This window comes from Grammomys surdaster, unplaced genomic scaffold, assembly GCF_004785775.1.
Source record: "Grammomys surdaster isolate TR1022 unplaced genomic scaffold, NIH_TR_1.0 269, whole genome shotgun sequence".
In the NCBI taxonomy this organism is placed as follows: Eukaryota; Metazoa; Chordata; class Mammalia; order Rodentia; family Muridae; genus Grammomys; species Grammomys surdaster.
Window position 1 is genome coordinate 2,328,244 of NW_021604710.1, and position 6,000 is coordinate 2,334,243.

At 36.4% G+C, this 6,000-nt stretch overlaps 1 long non-coding RNA gene across 1 annotated transcript in view; it reads left to right on the forward strand.

Moving 5' to 3' along the window:
* The window catches only part of LOC114628542, a 46,778-nt gene extending 42,481 nt beyond the window's left edge, over positions 1-4,297 (forward strand). Inside the window, exons 3-4 of the long non-coding RNA XR_003712485.1 lie at positions 3,528-3,592; positions 3,806-4,297. This is a non-coding gene — a long non-coding RNA (uncharacterized LOC114628542). The remainder of the gene's footprint in view (positions 1-3,527; positions 3,593-3,805) is intronic.
* The last annotated feature ends 1,703 nt before the right edge of the window (positions 4,298-6,000 follow it).

Below are 6,000 nucleotides of genomic sequence, written 5' to 3' on the forward strand. Positions count from 1 at the left end.
GAGGATTGATCGTATTGAAAGTGAGACTTGAAAGGAAGAGATATAAAGTTAATCTGGCACTCCAGAGAAAATGCGAACAATAAAGATAACTTTCTGCTTACTTCTCACCTTACAAAGTAGAGTGGAATATAGTCTCAAATGAGGTTAGATCATGCTCAATAGAATAGTAGGCATCAGAAGGAACCATGTGAATAGTACACGAATGGACAATGGCTTGAGTAGTAGACTGTATAAACCCATGGCCCTGTGTGCCCAGAGGCCTATTTTCTCGTCCCTGAACTTGTGATAGAAAAGTAGTGCTTGTTCGGGTTCAGATGTCTTCCATCCTTGGGAAGTAGTAAAGAGAAGTTGCCCAAGAGTTCTCAGTTTATATTAGAGAGTAATTAGGAGCAGCATTTTAAGCATGTATTGATTTAAGTAGTTAATTAAGACTTGATGGATATAAATAAGCTGCCTAGATCACTGCAGTGACCAGAAACTTCTACATTGCTTTGAATCACTGACATTTTCTCACTATTTTAATTATATCTTTTGTGACTTTTTCCACATACAATAAAAGTCTAAGTGCCTATGATTCAAAAAGTGTTTGGAAAAACCCCTGAAATTTAGATATCTGAAATTTGCTATTTTATATATGTGCGTGTGTGCACACACGTGCGTACGACACACACACTCACACACACACAGTCATTTCAATAATTACTTGGGTAAAAATGAAATAGATCATATACTACAAGCAATAACATTGTACTACTCAAAGACCAGGAAGGACTCCTTGATTAATTTTGATTCTCAATCTCATTGGTTTAACTAAATAACTAGGAGATTAGTAAAGCATATCTGGGTGTGACTGTGTTAATATTTTTAGCAAGTATTGGATCCTGAGGGCTCTGGTCTACTCACTGAATCTCTTAATGGATCAATAATCCATAATGTTATTAGGACACAGTGAAAACTAGGAGGTGGGTCTTGCAGGTAGTAGATCTCTGAAGACATGTTCCTGTGGGTGTATCTGCCCGGTTTCTTTCAGTATGTTCTCCATTGTTTCTTGTCCACAAAGAAGCCACTTCTCCGCTCATGCTAGACACAATGTTCTGACTACACCTGGCTCAGAAACACAGACATCCAGGTACCCACAGACAGAACCTACTGACATGGTGAGGCCAAATAAATAATTTCCCTTTTTAAATAATTCTTTTTAGAAATTCGTTCATAGTGGTGAGACATCATTCATCTTGCTGTATGAACAAAGCTGACTTGTACTGATTATTTGAAAACAGATGCTGAATTTCCGTTATGTGCTAGGCCCCAGGTTTGTAAGTCTTGTAGATAAAATGGGAACCATCTATAGCAGAAGTCAGAGTGGGAAGATGACGTTTCATGTGGCACCTATCATCACTTAACAAATGCATTCAATAGATGGGATGAACAGATTCTATATACTGTGTTTTGTATACTGTGTTGTTTTGAATACTTTTTTTGTATACTGTGTTGTTTTGAATACTATTTTTGATATACTGTGTTGCAGTTAGCAGTATCACTGTGGAGATTTGAACATGGTTTCTTCAGATAGGCCATTTCCACATTGCTTTGATGAGAAGGGAAGCTGAATGCACAGGAAAGCCAAGGGTATATTTTCTCAAGAACTACATAGAATGTCTCTCTTAGAGCCACTGGTAGTGGTCCATGCCTACAATCCCAGCACTTGGAGAGTTCAGGAGAAGGAATGTAACTGAAGGACAACTTGTCTAAATAGAGAGAACTTTTGTTGGAAAAAAAACCCAACAAGTAAATCAGTGAATAAACAGAGAAAGTGTTAGCTTTTAGTTTCAATAGTATACTCTCCTTAAGCTCAGTAAATATGTGTTAATTAACGAACTTTTAAATAAAAAACCTCCCTTGATTCTTTTAATGCCCACACATCTTGGCATACTAAATACAGTAATGTAGGGAGTCATTGGGAAGACTGGCAATTCCTTTTGCTCATTTACTGCTAATAAAGTGTTTTTATGCCTCATGGAAAGCTAGAACTTCATGCGTGGTCCATCTTAAATAACAGTTCTTGTGCTGAATTACATTGTTTCTCTGCTTCTTAAGCACTCCCACATACATAACAGGAACCTAACAACCAGCCACTCTTTCCGCGGGTCGCAGGTTGGTACAGCATTTCTAATTACAAATGAAAGTTAACCCACTAATTGTTGAATAAACCACCTAGTGCTTAACCACACAGAAAATAAGGTGTAATTTTATAATTAATAATATAATGATACTTCCTGTTCATGAAACAGTATGGAGGAGCTAATCTTTCTAAAATAAGAAGAGTGGATTCAAAGCTTCATGCTAACAACACAAGGCTCAGAGCTCTGGATTTCTTTCCTTTTTCATTTTAGTAAAGTGTCTACAACATAACATTTGTGTTGATGATTATTTTCAAATGTATTGTCAGCATTTTTAAACATACTCACATTATTATACCGTCATCATCACCCACCAGATATATCTGAAACTTTTGCATCACCTTAAAGGGAAACTTTGAACCCATTAATAACTCCTCATTTCTCCTTTCTATGACTCTGTGTTGTCCTTTGAATAGGAATGGCTCCCATAGACTCATGGGTTTGAATGCTTGGGCATAGGGAGTGGCACTATTAGGAGATGAGCTCTTATTAGAGCATGTGGCTTTGTTGGAGGATGTTTGTCACTAGGCTGTGATATTTTGAGGTCTTAGGAGCTCAAGCCAGTTCACTTCTTGTTGCCTGCAGATCAAGGTGTAGAACTCTTAGCATCTTCTATACTGTGTCTGCTTACACACTGCCATGATTCCCTCTGTAATAATGTACTAAACTTCTTAAACGGTATGCTAACCTAATTAAAAGTTTTCCTTTAGTAGAGTTCTCATGGTCATGGTTTCTCTTCGCAGCAATAGAAACATAACTAAGACATCCTGGCGGCTACCACTCTTACTTTCTATCTCTGTGTCTCTGTGATTTTAATTATGCTAGGTACCTTGTTAAGTGGAACCACACAGAGTTTATTTATTTGTCATTCAACACAATGGCTCCAGTTTTATCTGTATTATAACTTGGGACAGGATTTCATTCCTTTTCTAGGTTCAACAGTATTTTGCTGTGAATATATGCCCTATCTTGGTTTATCTGTTCATATATCAGTAGGCCTTTAGGTAGTAGTAAATGTTGAGCCAGTTCAACAATAATTATTTAAAATGTTATAAAAAAGATGTAAAGATAAATGTATTTAAGATAAAAAGATCAAGGATTTAGAATGATCTTGAACTGGATATGTGAGTATAAAGCACTTGCTGTCTGGACTATCTGAACTGAGTTGAGCTGAACACATGAAATTATATACCAGATGTAAAAGACCATAGCAGGAAAGAAGTTATAGCAGCTCGTGAACAGCTTTTAAGTATTTAATGCAGGTTGAAATTGTATCATTTTGGCTATGTATGGTTAAATAAACTACATTACTCAAATTTACTTTGCCTGTTATTCTCTTTAATGTAGCTGCCAGCAAGTTAAAACCACAAGTATGGCTCATGTGATATTTCTACTTTGCTTTCTCAAAAGATGTAAGTATTCATTGTTATGATTTTCCTGGAGAACTATTTTTGCTGCTGTATATTTTATAGTTTGCATCCTCTGTTCTCATCACCATATAAGACATTTTAAATTGTCCTCTGTCTTCCCAAGGACCTACTGTGTGTTTCATTGAGTTGTGTTCCATTTGTGTGTATTTGTGTCATTCCTTATTGATTTCTCCTTTTATTCTATTTTTGTCGTAGAAAATAAATGACCTGATTTCAAAGTTTTTGAAGTTGTCAAGGTTTCTTTTGTGGCCTAACATATGGTCCATGAGGTGAGAAGAAGGAATATGAACTCTTCAGCCACTCGAGAAAATTGTTCTGTAAATTTTACATAGATCCACCTCATTCAAACTGTAGCTTATGTTTCTTTGTTGATTATCACTGTCATGATTTTTTTCCCTTGATGATATTAGGCTCTAATAATCCCATTATTACTGTTTTGGAGTATACATCTCTATTTGAGTTTAATATCATTTGATTTAACAAGTCCACTAATCCAATGCTATGGGCATATGAAGTTAAATCATGATATTTTCTTGTTGAGTTGATGACTTGATCATTACACAATATCCTTTGCTTCTTTGTATTGTTTTTGTCTTAAACTCCATTTAATCTGATAAGAATATAGGTGCTGTGACTTACTTTTAGTTTCCATTAGCCTGGGCTAACTTTTACTGTTTCTTCTTTCAGTCTGTGCTATTCATTATATGAGTTTCTTGTGAGCTGCATATTGCTGAATCTTATTGGGTAACTCAGCCAGTCTGTGCCTTTTCATTGAAGGATTCAATCTACTTACACTTAATGTTAATACTGATGTGTAAAGATGTATCCTCTCATTTAAAAATCTTACTGTTTTGAATCTAATGTTTTTCATTTTTTAGCCTGTTGTATATCTTTGGAGTTTGATTAAATAAAAACTGTGTGTATGTGTATGTGGTATATGGACACATATGGAATCCAGAAGACACATGAAGCATTCTGTCCTATCATATTCCATTTTCTTCCTCTTCTTCTTCTTTTTCTTCATCTTTTCTTTTATTGGATAGTTTCTTTATTTACATTTCAAATGTTATCCCCTTTCCAGGTTTCCCTTCCTGAAGCCCCTATCCCATCTCCCCTCCCCCTGACTCTATGAGGGTGCTCCCTGATCCACCCATCCACTCCCACCTTCCCATCCTGGCATTCCCTTTCACTGGGGCATCTAGCCTTCACAGGATCAAGGGCTACTCCTCCCACTGATGTCCAACAAGACCATCCTCTGCCACATACGCAGCCAGAGCCGTGGGTCCCTCCATGTGTACTCTTTGGTTGGTGGTCCAGTTCCCAGGAGCTCTGGGAGATCTGGCTCTTTGACACTGTTGCTCCCTCCACGGGACTGTAATCCCCTTCAGCTCCTTTGATCCCTTCTCCAACTCCTCCATCAGGGACTCCTTGCTCAGTCCAATGATTGGCTGCGAGCATCTGCCTCTGTATTTGTCAGGCTCCTTCTTCTTTTGATACAGGGTTTTCCTTAAATTAGGAGTCAAAGTGATAATCAACAAGGTCCAGTGATTTTCCTGCCTCTCCTTCTGACAGGGCTAATTACATATATACATTCTACTTTTTATGTTTTTATGTGAGTGATGGCATTTGAACTCAAGTCTTTATGCTTGTGAGGTACGTGGTTTTACTTACTGAACCATCAACCCAGACAAAGATGTAGTGATTTTCTACAATGAAGATATTTTATTCTCTCATCTTTGAATATTTGTTTTACTGTTAAATTTTATGTGTTTATTCTTTTACATCTAGAGAAAAAGTCCCTTAAACATTTCATAGAAGGCAAGTAATAATGGATACCCTCAGTTTTGCTTTTCTTGAAAAATATTTACTTACTATTTATTATTGTCATTTCTGAGGGATAGCTGTGCTGGGAATAGTATACTTGGTTGGCAGCTTTCTAGTTGTTTTTCCATGTATTTTGTTTCCTTTTAGCATCTCTTTCTGATTTTAGAATTCTAGATTCTTTTACTGATACTTTTACCAGTTTAACCATAATACACTATGGTGAGAACTTTGGTTAATCTCTGGCATTCGTTGGGCCTCAAATCTACCTAGACACTATATTTTTCTATGATTTACAGACATTTTTCTGTTACTGTTTTCTTCAGTAGATTTTCTTGACTCTTCCCCTGTTCCTATGACTCTGAGAATTCAAATATATATTATTATATCATCCTATAAGTTTTAAAGATAGATTTAATTTCTTCTGATCTGATTGTGATATTTAGAGAGATATTTGATTTAGAAAGATTAGGCATAGCTTCATCTGCCACTATTTGTAGCTATTGAAGAGGTTAAGAAAGGATGACTGAGCCCAACATCTTAGAACAGCCAGAGCAACATAGGTAAGA